This window comes from Canis lupus, chromosome 1 (assembly GCF_011100685.1).
Source record: "Canis lupus familiaris isolate Mischka breed German Shepherd chromosome 1, alternate assembly UU_Cfam_GSD_1.0, whole genome shotgun sequence".
In the NCBI taxonomy this organism is placed as follows: Eukaryota; Metazoa; Chordata; class Mammalia; order Carnivora; family Canidae; genus Canis; species Canis lupus.
Genome location: NC_049222.1, coordinates 77,793,929 through 77,809,441, shown reverse-complemented (window position 1 = coordinate 77,809,441; position 15,513 = coordinate 77,793,929).

The following is a 15,513-nucleotide window of genomic DNA, read 5'->3' as shown; positions in this document are numbered from 1 at the left end:
GTCTCCTACAAAAATCAAAAGTCCAAAAAAAAAAATCAAAAGTCCAAAGTATCAAAGTAAAATATTACATGTTTCCAGGAAATGGTGACCATTTTTGACTTTGTGTCCTTGGGTTTTTATAATACTGAACACCCATTATCTTTTCTCTTCTGTCAAATTTCTTCCCTTGCCTTATCTATGCATTTTGAACACTCCGGATCAGCTGTGACCAGTATTTCCCGTTTCATGTGTCAGGGTGGTAATAAGTGCCTGTATCATACTCCTCCACCCAAAATGTGGACTTTCTGCTCAGAGGGACAAGCAAGCATAATGATATCCATCTGGGAGGGAGCTTAAAATAGTGCCCATGCGTCATTTTGCAGTTAGGAATCTGGATATGGCTAATGGGGTGTTATCAATCAGGAGATAAAATTAAAATCCTACATTAGGAACCGCTCCTGCCAGAAAGAGTGGATTTTGTAACAGCTGTTTTCTATTAGATGCTATTGTGTTCTTTAGCAGCAAATTACATAGATTAGAAATGTACGGTTAACAGTTTTCCCAAGTGAAGTTGTAAATGAGCCTGTTGTCCTCTGAACAAAGATATTTTGGAAGGAGAGGAAGCTCTGAGCAAAGTCTTGGTGGACTTAATGGGGCAGTTTTCTACTCCCCCTGAAGACTAAAGAGCTCTTTCAGGAGGGAATAAATATATTTTTTGTGATCATAGTGTAGAGAAGTGGCCTTTTGAACTCTGAAAGAGATGATATTAAAGCTTTTTTACCTGGCTAGTGTCTCCTAACAACTTGCATTTGATTGGTTCCAGAATTCATTAAATCTTAAGGGGGAAAAATTAGCTGGGGGTAGTGTAGGGAGAGGAGAGACAGCGGAAGCACTCTACCCAGCAAGCACCAAGTGTCTTAGCTCCAAATGAAGATAAGTTGTTTGAAATGAACAGCTAAGAGACAGTCGGTGCATTCTCCTGCTTATTGCTGCTCAGTAAATTAAACTGAGTATGCTCAAAGGCTGGCTCCATACTGATGTTCTTGCCTTATGGAAAATAACATGCTTTCACCCCCACCCCCTTTTTCCCCCACTCTAACAGATGACAGTAATAATGAGAACTAAAATCACTCAAGTCAGCATATGAAAGGGAACTGTCTTTTTTAAAAAAATAAAAAGACATCTCTCGGTGCCATCTGCTAAGGTACAATAATGTTTTGTAACAGGTTTTGGAAAGCACGTTAAAAGGCTTCATCTGTGCTTGTCCTTTCCAGTTAGTCAAGATATAGTTGTGTCTCTCCTGTCTGATGTGGATTCTTGAATCATGTAATTATTTCTAATTTATCTCTAAAATTAAGCATCTCAAATACAATTTTAATTGGGATTTCATTAGGTACTTATTATACCATGTGTCAAATGATAGTTGATTATTCTGAGCATGGATATAGAATCTGAAAAAGACAGTGGGAGAATGATGGGTACCTCTGAAAGCTGATGGTGCTCAATAAATATGTCTTAAAAATAATCAGTTGATATATAATTAACGTAAGTAATTACTGCAATTAAACTCTATTTATGGAACCCTGCTGTGTTGTTTCCCATCCTAAGCTTAAACATGATTGTTGTTCTTTTGCCCAAATAAAATTAATGTAATGAGAGAAAAACAGAATAAATGTAGGCTTAGATAACAGAAAGGAAAATGTTTTCCCTTTATTATGGAAAGATGGCATGAAGAGAGAAATTTACTTTCATAAGGAAAATGCATATGAGGCTTTAAGAATATCCTCTTTACCTAAATGAATTAGGCATATACAGTGTACAGTGAGAAGTAATAAGACTAATAGGTGGAGTAAAGTTAGATGGTTTTGGGTGAGGGAAGAATAGAGAGATTGCTGATCTGAAAAACCAGACACTGAGAAACCAGGCTACAGACCCCCTTACCATGTAGTTGCTGTTTTCATTTATCTTTGAATCCTCAGCCTGGGCAGTGGCTGGCTATAGTAAATACTCAAAAAAAAAATACAATGTTGTATGATTAAGACTGGGTCAAGTTTGTCTTAAGTGACAGTGAACACACATAGTTTACAGGAGGTTGATGGAAAAACAAATTAAGGGGGGAAAAAAACAACAGACTCCATTGAATATACTCCGGAGACTAAAATAAGCATTCCTAACTTCTACTTCTGGGAAAGATAGGCCAACAAGTATTAGATTTACTCCCTACCTGAATTAACTTGAAAAGAAATAACACAAAATGTATGGAACAATAGTTTCAAGACACTAAATGTCAAGCAATAAAGGTCAATCTCCAGAGATATGGGAAGCAGATGAGGAGGGTATATGATTGTCCCAGTTTACTGTCTGAAGAGAGATTCCAGGTTATGGCACATGAAGGAAAACTCAGGTGGATCTGAGTAGTCTCCCTGAGTTAAGGAAACAGCTGGGAATCTGGGAAGGCCACAATGGCTGAGTTTTCAGGGCAGGGAACCAAAGATAAGAGATCTGTATAAGAACTTCAGAGATCTGCAAGTGTCCTTTGAAGCTTTAGCTGAGTAATTTTATGAGCACATGCTATTGAGGAAACTTCCTAAGGCCATGTAAAGCACCATCTGAAAATATTAGAAGGAATAATCTACCTAGATACACCTAGGATGGGGAATAATAGTCCATATTCTCACCCGCTAGAATAGTTCCTGTCATTATTCACCCTAGAAAAGATGAGAATATAAGGTCATCAGATAAAGTATCCAGGGGAGTCTTAACTCAGTAATGTGGCAAAATTAGATGTAGAGCAAACACTGCTCTGTTCCTACCTAATAAAGCTTACAAGAAAGTCTCAAGATGATCATGTCTTAGTTCAGGCTACCATAACAAAAATACCAGTAGACTGGGTGCTTAAACAACAAACATTTATTTTCATGTTCTGGAGACTGGGAAGTCTAAGATCAAACTACCAGAAGATTTGGTGTCTGGTGAGAGCTGGGTTTTTTTTTTTTTTTTTTTTGGTTTATAATGGCTGTCTTCTCTGTGTGTCCTCAAATGAAAAACCTCTTTGGGATCTCTTTTATAAGGCCCTTTTATAAGGGTACTAATCCTATTCATAGGGCTCCACCCTCATGACCTAATCATCTCCCAAAGGCTTCACCTCCTAATGCCATCACATTGGGTATTAGGCCTTCAAAATATGAATTTTGAGCAGCACAAACATTCAGTTCATAACATCAAATTGTTCCCAACCAACTTAAGTGTGTCTTAACAAACTCAAGGATATGTGAAATTCACAATGTATGGCATCCAATTAAAACTTACTAAGCATGGGAAGAAGCTGGAAAATTTGACCCATGATACCCAGAAAAATCAATTGAAAAGCCTAACTTCCTTTATTGCAGAGTGAGGAGGGAGGCAAGTCCTCTCCCTAAAAATAACTATAAAACTGGACAATATTGTCAGAAACAAACATTCCATGGCTCTTGAAATCAACCCAAGGCAAAAAACAAATTGAGAAGCATATATTCATGCAAAACTGCTGAACTTTGGATAAAGGCATTGGGAACCAATTGAATTCTTGCCTTACAGCTGCTCCCACATTTCCCAACTTGACTGGTATGGTAGTTTTGCAATATGGGGCAGGCCATGAAAGCCAGCAGCTTTGCTGCCAGAACAGACTCACCTAATTTTGTATGGAAGGTTAAAAAACCCACTCCCGACAACATTCTCAGTAAAAGTAATGATCTTGGAAGCAAGAAAATGAGGAAAGCCAGAAATTGCCTGTTTGAAGTGTAGCTCTAGTTGGGAAAGGCAGTAGATCAATAGACCATCCAGAAATCCAACAGAGAGATCTGAGATGTAAGACAGCCATACAAGGGATTGATATCACTTATACCTCTTGGCCTCATGCACATACAAGACCAATGAGAGTCCAATCTGTCCAAATATCCATGGCTAATTGAGAGACTACACACCTGTGCAGAGTAGATGCAAGAGAACCTATCAGAAAATAAATGCTGGGGTAAGACAGAAAGTCCTTGAGCTTTGAATGAACCTGCACACAGATCCAACAATAAATAGTAAAAGGCTTATTGGCTTAAAGTGTTTGAATAAAACCTCTGATGAATCATTGGCTGACTGTTGAACTATGCAGACACAGGGATGATCTTAAGAAAGCCAAGCTTAAAAATAAAACAAGAATTTTAGGGATGCCTGGGTGGCACAGTGGTTGAGCATCTGCCTTCGGCTCAGGGCGTGATCCTGGAGTCCCAGGATCAAGTCCCACATCAGGCTCCCTACATGGATCCTGCGTCTCCCTCTGCTTATGCCTTCTGCTCTCTCTGTGTCTGTCATGAATAAATAAATAAAATCTTAAAAAAAAAGAATTTTAGGGCAGCCCTGGTGGTGCAGCGGTTTAGCGCCGCCTGCAGCCCAGGGTGTGATCCTGGAGACCCAGGATCAAGTCCCGCACCAGGCTCCCTGCATGGAGCCTGCTTCTCCCTCTGCTTGTATCTCTGCCTCTCGCGTGCTCTCTCTCTCTGTGTCTCTCATGAATAAATAAATAAAATCTTTAAAAAAAAGAATTTTAAAAATTACTGAGAGACATCAGAGGTTACACAACGGCAGGGGAAATCAACTCTACAGATTTACAGGAGGTAAGTTTGTAAAACAAACAAACACACAAAAAACTAGCAACAACTCTCAAGGAAACTATCAGAATCTAGAATTACTGTAATATGTTACCTCAGATATTCAGTTTTCAACAAAAATAATGCAACTTTCAAAGAAACAGGAAAGGGTGACACACAATTTGGGGGAAAAAAAAAGGAAGTCAACAGGACCTGAGTGGGTCTAGATGTTATATTTAGCAGAGAAAGTTTTCAAAGCAGCTATTAGAAATATGTTCAAAGAATTACTGGAAGCAATGCTTAAAAAATTAAAGGAAAATATGATGACAATGATTTAATAATTAGAGAATATCAGTAAAAAGATAAGAGAATAAGAAAGGACTACATGGAAATTCTGGAGTTGAAAATTATAAATGAAGAAAAGCTCACTGGACAGACTCAGCATTTTGAGAAGAATCAGCAGGCTTCAAGTACATCAGTAGAAATTATCTGATTTGAGGAGTTAGGAGAACAAAGATGGAAGAAAAAGGAACAGCACTTCAGAGACTATGGGTCAACAGTAAGTTTACCAACATTAATATACTGTGACTTGTAGAAGGAGAAGAAGAAGAGAAAGGGATAGAGAGAATATTTTTGAAATAATAACAGAAAACTTCAGAAATTGATGAAAAACATGACTCTAGAGATGAAGGAAGCACCGCAAATCCCAAATAGCATAAACACAAAGAGATTAATTAATACTTAGTCATGTCAGAGTCAAATTGTGAAAAGACAAAGAGGAACTATTGAAGTCAGCAAGAACAAAAAGTCCAAGTACAAGGGAACCCCAGTAAGATTAACAACTGACTTCTTAGAAATAAGAAAAGCCAGAAGGCAGCGAAATGATATATTCAAAGTGCTGAAAGAAAAAAAAAAAACTGCCAACCAAGAATTCTATTATTTATGAAAACTCTCCAAGAATTCTCTATGAAACTATTGAACTATCAGAATTGGAAGTGAAAAAAAAGACATTCTCACATAAATAAAGTCTGAGAGAACGGGCCTTACAAGATATACTAAAGGAAGTCCCTTAGAATGAAAGGAACATTAGATTTTAGATATAACTGAAATCCACTAGAATGAAGAGCCCTGAAAATGGTTAAATATGTGGGTAAATATAGAAGACTGCATATATTTTTTCTTCTTTTAAATTTTTAAAAAGACATTAGGGTTTATGAAACAAAAGTTATAACTGTATTGTTGGTTTATAATATCCATGGATGTAATATGTAATAGTTGCACAAATAGAGGATGCAGCAAAGTTTCTATATTTTACCAGAACTAAGTTAGTATTGTTTTGAAGTAGATTCTGATGAGTCATGATGCATAGTGCAATCCCTAGTTCACTAAGAAAGGAACTAAAAATATATAGTAAAAAAATCAACTTAGATATTTCTGCTTCTGCAAAAAGATAATGGAGAAATACACCAGATTTACCCTGTCACTTGAAGTAACCAAGAAAAAAAAAAAAAAAACCACCCAAAGTGATGAAACAGTGGTTTTTAAGACAGTGAAATTGGTCTTGAAAGGAGGACATGTAAAGGAGTAGGAGGAAACTTTTGAGGGTAATGGATACGTTTTTTATCCTGATTGCGGTGATGGTTTCACTTTTGTGTACATATTCTAAATCTTATCAAACTGTACATTTTAAATGTATTTAATATATGTCAATAATATCTAAATAAAAGTGCTAACAGCATTTTTGCAAGTCATGAATCCATGAACTTAAAACACATTCTATACAAACATGCACAATCTACACACACTGTTTTGGAGAGGGATAATAAAAGTAACTGATGTTAACTGAGAGTTTTCCTTATGGACCATTTTTCCACACTTTGGATGTCATCTTGAAAGTATTTGGAGAATGGTAATTTCAAAGATGCAGAAAAGTGGATGCAGTTTATACCTTGATATATTTAGCCGTCAAATATCCTTTTACAACAGAACAATATGTGGAGGAAGAAGGAAGGTCTGGCCTATTGCAATACATTCCAGGTAAGAATCAGTACCAATTGTAGTGATTGTGATCAGGGAATAGATTACAGAAGGATTTGAAAAGGAAGAATTTCCATGGCATGGTAACTAATTATAGTTTTGGGGGTTAAGGAAAAGGAAACAAATGGTTTCCAAGGTCTCTATCTTAGGTGTTTGGTCGGTTGTATTGTCAAGAGGTGCGATAGGAATTAACAGAGTAGCCCGAGCTTTGAGGGAGGAAAGAGATAATGATTTCAGTCTTCAGCACAACATAGGGATTTTCTTCTGCACTAATGTTTGAGAAGTTTATAGGCCCCAGTTTCTCAGATCTTTCCCCCTGAAGATGTTCATTCATTTAAGAAAGACTTTATGTATGAAAGATTGTTTTGCCAGATCCTGAAAATGGTGGTTTTCTTCTATAGCAATAATGGAGGTTGAACTCTGGGATGAACTTTCTGGGGGCCTTAGTAATTAATCAGTCAGCAGATATTTACTGAGACCTTCTCTATGCCAGAAATGGTGCCAGGTTCAGAAAAATGAGCAAGATAGACAATGTTGCTGCCTTCATGAGCCTTTTTCCTGGGGACTTAGAAATTGTAGAGGCATTATCCTGAAAGTCAAATAGAACATTTCAGCCCTTCCTTTTACAATCTCTCTTAGGGACAGAGACAAGTGGTTTAGGGGCAAGATCCAGGAGGATAGAATTGAAATACTTCATGTGGTCAGGGACCTAACTCACTGGGGCGCATGACAATGCTCATATTGCTTCACTCAGCCTCAGACTTTGCTTCATTAAACTCAGGAAAATGCCTAGAATTTCCTAATTGCAGAAGGGAGGGGAGACTATGTGGGAATTCTGAGTACACTGAGCCTTTTCTTTAGAATGAAATTATGGCACAAGTGCTACCACAAAACCAGGGTATAGTTACAGCAATTACAGTGACAGTTCTCTGAAAGGCAGAATGAATGTGGTGCTCTCTGGTTCTCTGCAATAAGATATCCCTCCCCGTGACTGACTCGATATCTGTTTGATATGAATGGTATCAGTGTTAAACTTGTGCTAGAAAAACAATTTGAATTTGTGAGATACTCAGTTCTAAAGTGGCTTTTTCCTGTGACCTTCTTGAGGTTCATTTATTAAACATTCACCCATGCTCCTTATTCTAGGAGAAGAAAGGTGGTGTCATTATTTTAAATAATGTAACACTCATTGCTCCCTTGGTAGATTTAAGAGCACTAAGGCAATTACAACAGTATTACTTTTGCACATTTTTGACTCCATAATTTGAAGAGTAAACTATTAAATTGCTTTAAATAGGTTTCATCTAACATTTATATTAGATAAAACAGGTTTTGTTTATTTATTAAGTGCTGTCTAATTATTTCAAACATATTTTGGTTGCTTGAAGGAGAGTGTGTGATTACCAAAAATCAGTCAATCCACACTGAATGTTGAAAACAATATATTAGCCTTTGAATTTATCATTGCTTTGTTATAGCTATCCTGAATTTAAAGGCATTTAAGTAAATGAGATTTTTGTGACAGATTTCAAATACTTCAAGACCCCAGTGATTTTTGGCAGTGGTGAGAGGATCACATAAAGCTATAGCTAACAGTTGGTCTAATATAAGCTTTGAGGTTTAGGTCACAAGTTCAAGCCAAGGCCAACTTCATAATAACCAATGTTTATTACCATCAGAGAGCTACTTGGTGCTTGAAGTGACCGGAAGGTTTCAAAGTAACTATTCTATTTCTTACAGTGTTTTTAGTAAAGTATTCTGTCTGAAAATGTTACAGAATGACTTAACTTTTTTTTCCCATAGTTTAAAAGATCACAACTGTAGCTTGGAGAAAGATGGAATAAATAAGAATTGTTTATTCTTACCTGAGAAAGAATTTTAAGTACTATTATTATCAAGGCCCAACTTTTAAAGTTTCTGGGCTTTGTTTTCTTGTCTTTTAGTTAGAGGGAGATTATGTCAATAAAATCTATTTTAGAAGAAATACACCCAGAATTACTCAAAAAAATATTATAATTTTATCTTAGTTTCTTTGGAATTTAAAGGTGTGAGGGTGCCCTGGCAACCAGGTGGTTGGCCTTTACAAGGGTCAGCCATTATTTAAACCAGAGTTGGCTCCTGAGTGGTTTGGAACTTGACTCTTTATTAACAGAGGAAAAAAAGATTGTATGTATATCTACCCTAAGCTGGGTTGCCACTTCTAGTTGCCTGGGTTGTTCATTGAACAACTCCAAATGAGCTATTCACACAGACTGGGAATGTCCCTCCTTGGAATTGTTCACTGCCATCCAGTGTTCGGTCTTCTGCAGAGTCTATCCAGTGGTTTCAACAGGGTTTTCATCTTATGTGTTATTTCATTTCTATTTAGATTTTTATGCCTTAATTTATTCAGAGATTCATAATCCTATTATTAGGTACTATTACATACAAACTAGTGGTTTGTATCCTCAAGGCTTCATGAGATATGAGGACTGTGATTGCAGTTTTTAACAAAAGGCTCCAGGTAGTGAAAATACCCTTTGCCTCCCAACAGACATGCATACACACACTCGAGTGCAACAAAAGCAGTGTTAGTGTGGAAGATAAATGTGTACATTTAAAGCAGTGCTTCATTTCCATGGAATTGCTTTGTTTTCATGCTTCTATATTATTTTTCTCTCTCCTAGTGTCTTAGAAGCTCATGGCAACTACGTAGTTAAATATTGGCTTGAAATCACTATGTAATACTATACAAATAAAATCATAGAAAATAGAATGTAAGAAATATTAACCTACACCTAACTAACCGTTTTCTTTCAATGTGCTTACATTCCTAATGTTTAAAGTCACAGCTACCAAATTAGCATATGACATTTCATCTGGTGTTTCTCTTAAAACCAATTGTTTTTGAAGATTCTCCTATGTTAAAACATCTTTATAAGTATATAATTTACCTACCATTTGCTTCAACGTGGATGAAACTGGAGGGTACTATGCTGAGTGAAATAAGTCAATTGGAGAAGGACAATCATCACATGGTTTCACTCATAGTGGAAATAGTGAAAGGGACTATAAGGGAAAGGAGGGCAACTGAGTGGGAAAAATTAGAGAGGAAGACAAACCATGAAAGACTTCTAACTCTGGGAAACAAACAAAGGGTTGTAGAAGGGAAAGTGGGTGGGGGTGGGGGGATGGGGAAACTGGATGATGGGCATTAAGGAAAGCACTTGATGGGATGAGCGCTGGGTGTTACACTACATGTTGGCAAACTGAATTTAAATAAAAAATTAAAAAAAGAAAAATTAAGAAAAGGAAAAAATAAGTATATAATCTGTTTGCTTCCAAGTTAGGAATATGTTGTGTTCATATTAGTGAGTATTTGTTATATGTGCAGTCGAGAGAGGTACAGACCTATAAGAAAGCTTATGGAAACCCTTGCTGTCAATCTTGGTCAGTTCTCCGTACTTGAAACCCATTCAGGGTATCCATCTTTTTGCACTTTCCCAGTGCTAATTTTCTGTATGACTTCTTCTCTTAAACTGTAACTTTTATTGTTCTTATAATGATGATTTTATTTTTATATGCCATAATTTCTGTTATTCCTTTTTTCCATGTAGCTAGGGTTGTAGGTAGTCCTTTGCTTCTGGGTTTTCTTGGCTGTAAGTTACATGTTTACCTGTTGAGACTCAGGAGAAACCGCACTTGTGTTCTTTTTCAATCTTCTTTAAATACATCCACACTGCTTTGGTGTTTTATGAGTCATTCACTATTGCTTCCAATTGATATTAATCCAATTCAGCAAAACCATTCTCTTAGCTTTGCTGCATCTTTGGATTTATGCTCCTATCAACTGGGAGAGAAGCTGAGCAAGTCAGTTGTGAATGTAGCACTCGATCTGTATGGAATTGCATCAAACTTTCTAGAGAGTGCAGTTTTTAGAAAATGTGTGTGGGTGTGTGGTTCATTGAGGCAAATCAATAATATCACAACTAAGACATAAAGTGCAGCATGAGATCTGAGAAGACATTATTACTGCAATCCAGGTCAGCTATCATATTTACTACATCATTACTGTGAAATTTACTGATACAGAATGTATTTAAGGGAAATTCACAGGCCTGTACTGGATGTCTCCATAATGTAACAAGGGAAGAATTCGAGTAGAGTTAAGGGAAGATAATCATATTAGAGCAGGGGTGTGGCTTGCCATCTGAGCTCCAGTCACACCAATGCTTTCTAATTCTTTCCTCTCTTTTGAATATTCCTGTTGGGAGCTACCTGTAGTTGGGAATAGTCTGGGCTATGGCAGCCAGACTACTCTAAGTGGAGGCAACAGGCTAATTTAGGAGAAGTTGAAGGTGTACTTTTGCAAACCATTGTCTCTCGCAAAACTCTATATCTAGTACTAACATTTCTTTCCTAATCCTCTATCTCCAGCTGCTTCCTGGGTACCTCTGCATAGATAAATGCCATTTCAAATTGAACATATTGAAAACAACTGACTGTATTCTTCCCCCAATCAACTTTTCTTCGACATCCCTGTTTCTATAAGTAATATAATACTTTTTTCCACACATTGAGGATTAAAACTTGTCACAGATAACTCCTTTTTCATTTTCAATCACCATTTCAAATCTATTGGGAAGTCCTACAGATTCTCTTAGAATATTCCTTACATGATGTACTTCGTGTTTCATCTGCCAGCCCTTTATTTCAGGCTTTTAATACTTTTCACATAGATCCTTTCAATGGTTAAATAAGGAATATCAGACCTCACTTGCCTATTTCCCTTCCAATTTGTAACATACAAATAGGCAGGTTAATTTTCTTTGCTAAATCATGGCTATTGTGATACCACCTCCTTGTTCAAAACATTTAATGACTCACACAGTTGCCTACCAAATTAAGTATTAGTTTCCCAGTCTTGCGTTTTAAAGCTCTAAAGTAATACTGCAACCTATCAATTTAGTTCTATCCTACCTTTCTTCCCCATATCAGTTCTGTATCTCAGCTAAAACAGCCACTTGGGAGTGGTTAGGAGATTGATTATGTGGGAACAGGAAGGAGATAGCTGATGACGAAATGAAGGCAGTGCTAGAGCTGAGGTATAAATATATATATATAAATATATATATATCAGATGCACATATCTTTATTTACCAGCTACTAAGTATAAGACACTATGTGCTAGTAGATACAACAGGATAAAAGAATACAAAGGATATAAGATGGATTCTGTGTGCATGAAGAATTTATATTTTAATCATGTAAGATCACAGGAAATGTTAAATAATAATAAAATACTTATATTGACAACAAGAAGAGGTGTCGTAATGCAAAACATAATTGCATGATGAATTTTACAATTTTCATAAATTTTAAAAGACATAGAGATCAGACTGAAGAGCTTTATGGAACAGATGGGATTTGAATGTTTCAGAAGCATATTTTGATTTGAGTGGAGGGCGAGTAAGGGACTGGTAAAATAAAGGAGAGGAAGGTAGAGATTCTCAGGATAACATGGTTACATGGTCATGGAGTGGGGTACAAGGTGAGGACCAGAACCTGCCCTGTGGAGGAGGACCCAAGTGGGCTTCTGGAGGTGATTTGGTGAGGGATATAATTAGAGGCTCACTGAGGAAATTTTAAAGCAGACAGGTTAGAGAAAGAACTGAAATCAGGACCTTGACATTTGCCTTTACATTCCACAGTGAGTCTTTCACCGAATCCATCAGTTTCTTCAGAATGTGTCCCAAACACTTTCTCTTTTACCATCTGGTCCAAGGCAACATCCTTTCTCACATAGGCTTTTACAATAGTCATCATCTGGTTGCTTCTTCTATTCTTATGCCCCTTCCCATTCCTATCAAGCCATAGTATGTCAATAACAGAGTAGACTCAGTTTACTTTCAGAAAGTGAGTCAGATCATTTTAGTCCAGAACGCTCCAAGTGATTCAGCATTTCACTAAGAATGAGAGCCCAAGTTTTTAAACCATAATCTACAGAAGCACTACCTAATCTGGTCCCCAGGTACTTTCTTACCTCATTTCCTCATTCACTCAGCCTGCCCTGCTCACTTCCTTGTTTCTCGAACACACCAGTTCTGTTCTTCCTTAGGGCCTTGGCATGTGATGTCTCTCTGCCTGGGTTGCTCTTTTCCAGTAGCTATGTGGCTCCCTTCCTCAAAACTTCAGGATACCTCCCCAGAAAGATTATCATTGATCCCCCACCAAATGTTCATATTTGGCAGCCCATAACTTTCTGTCCCCTTACCTACTTTATTCTTTTTCCTGTGGCACTTAATTGCCCTATATAGTATATATTTGTGTATTTGTTTATCATCTACCCCTTTCCATGAAAATGTAACTCTATAAGGGCAGAGATTCGTTTTCTTTTGCTGTAATCCAAGCACCCAGAACAGTTGCTAGATGTATACTAGCTTCTCAATAAATATGAAGTAAGCTGAGGGTAACACTAATGAAACAAAAGAACCAGAGGAAGTAACAGTCATGATACCTCTCAAAGGGTTGAGAAGTTCAAATTCTAGATGGTGGGAATACAATGTCCTGTTCTCATTCTCTTGGAAAAACACAGACAATAAACAAATAAACAAATGTGATGATTTTAGAGGGATAAGACCCCCTATGAAGAAAATCCTAAAAAATGCAAAGCAATAGGAAGTGATAGAAGTGGAATGTGGAGCATTAGCTGGGCCAGTTAGACACCTTTTCTGAGGGGATGACAGTTGAGCTAAGACCTTGAATGATAACGTTCTAGTCAAGCGACAGATTAGGGGATGGGAATTCTAGGTACTAAAAACAAGCCAAGGAGCCTACACTTCCTTTGTGGTTCTATCCCAGGGCAACATTTTCTTGCCATAAATGACCCTTGCTCATTCATAAGTCTGCTAAGGAGGAGGGGCAAGGGAGTGGGGGACTCCAGGGACTTCGTCCTGCTGTTGTGGGAATAGTGGCTGTGTCTTTTCAGATTTGTGAGCCGTTTTTGATTATGTCTTCTTGGAATTCACTGAAGACTCTGTTGGGGGGCCATTATGTGTACAACTCTTCAGTGGACCTAGAAGAATAACCAACTGCAGGGAGGAAGAAGATTAGTATTACCGATAACCCCCCTAAATAAGTTTAGCATGTAATTTAAAATGGGGGGCACACTGACAGAAATAAAACATTTCAGTTGTCCTTTTTCGAAAAAAATGTATTTATTTATTTGAGAGAGGGAAGGTGTGAATGAGTTGGGGGGGAGCAGAGGGAGAGGAGAGACAGAATTTCAAACAGGCTCTGAACCAAACATGAGTGGGACTTGGGGCTCCATCTCATGATCCTGAGGTCATAACTTGAGTTGAAATCAATAGTCAGCTGCTCAAATAACTAAGCCACCCAGGTGTCCCCACATTTCACTTGCCCTTTTACCAACCATGAGATTTCAAACATTCTTAGCTCCTCCCAGTTATGGGGTCTATATGGTCTCAGATGTGCTCAACAATAAGACTTATTGTTTGCCTTGTTTTCTTTCCTCCATTTGTTCAAGATTCTTTTAGTGGCATTACAAAGTTTTCTTCACATAGATTGTGCATTTTTATATTTATTCTTAGATAGTTCATCTTTTTTCTTATGATTATAAACATACTCTTTTTAAAATATCTTCTATTTAGTTGTATAAATATAGACTTATTTCTGGATATTAATCTGGTTACTAGCCATTTCTCAATTTTTCTCATTGTATAGAATCACTCTGGGGCTTTCCTTTAATATACCAGTCATCATTTCAATATAGATTCATAGAAGGATTAATAGGAAATTCTGATTTATTCATTCACTAATATTCATTGAATGTTCGCTGGTTGTCAAGGAATCTTTAAGGCCCTAGTTTCAGGGCCCTCATTAGCCTGAAGGCTTATATTTTGTGAGAATTAGTTTCCTCATAGATATTATTTCCATCTTTTGGGAAATTGTCATAATATCCTGATTTTTAAAAAGATTTATTTATTTATTTGAGAGAGAGAAGTGGGGGGGGAGGGGTAGAGAAGAGGGAGAGAGAATCCCAAGCAGACTCCCTGCTGATCATGGAGCTGAAGAGCTGGCCCAATCCTAGACCCTGAGATCATGACTTCAATTGAAACCAAGAGTAGGACACTTAACTGAGCCACCCAGGCATCCACCCCAAATATTCGGATTCTTTTGAGAAATGCACTCTACTGCCAGTGCTGGAAAAGTTTGGTAAATCTGCAAATCTATATCTACAAAGTGGATCACATCGTCTTGGAAGCAGTACCATTGTTCAGTGCCATATCTGCACTTGCAAACACAGCAGGCATGGAAACAGCAGTGAAAGATAGTCAGGGATCCTGCTCTCATGGGGCTTACCTCCTGCCAGGGAAAGAGAGCTGTTACCAGCACAATGAACTTGTAACTTGTAGGGTTCATACAATGTATTCCGAAAATTATCTTCAGTTTTGTCTCCTGCCGTCTCTTTAATTCTACTAAGGGAAGTCATTCTTTTTCTGAGTTCACTTCTGCATGAACACTCTGGCAGTCCTATGACCTTTCTTGCTACTCTCAGGTAATAAAATATTTTCATCATTGAAGCTGAAAATATCATCTCAATTTGGCTTACGTCGTCTCCCCTTCCTTAGGTGAAAGCCTGTCCGAGAAAGAGTATAGCTGGCTTCCTCTATTTTTTTTTTTTTCATTGTTGACCTTCCACTCATTTGCTGCTGTTCTGACTCCTCCAACTTTGTTTTTAAGATTTTATTTATTTATTCATGAGAGACACACAGAAAGAGGCAGAGACATAGGCAGAGGGAGAAGCAGGCTCCGTGCAGGAAGCCTGATGTGGGACTCGATCCCAGGACTCCAGGATCACCCCCTGAGCCAAATGCAGAGG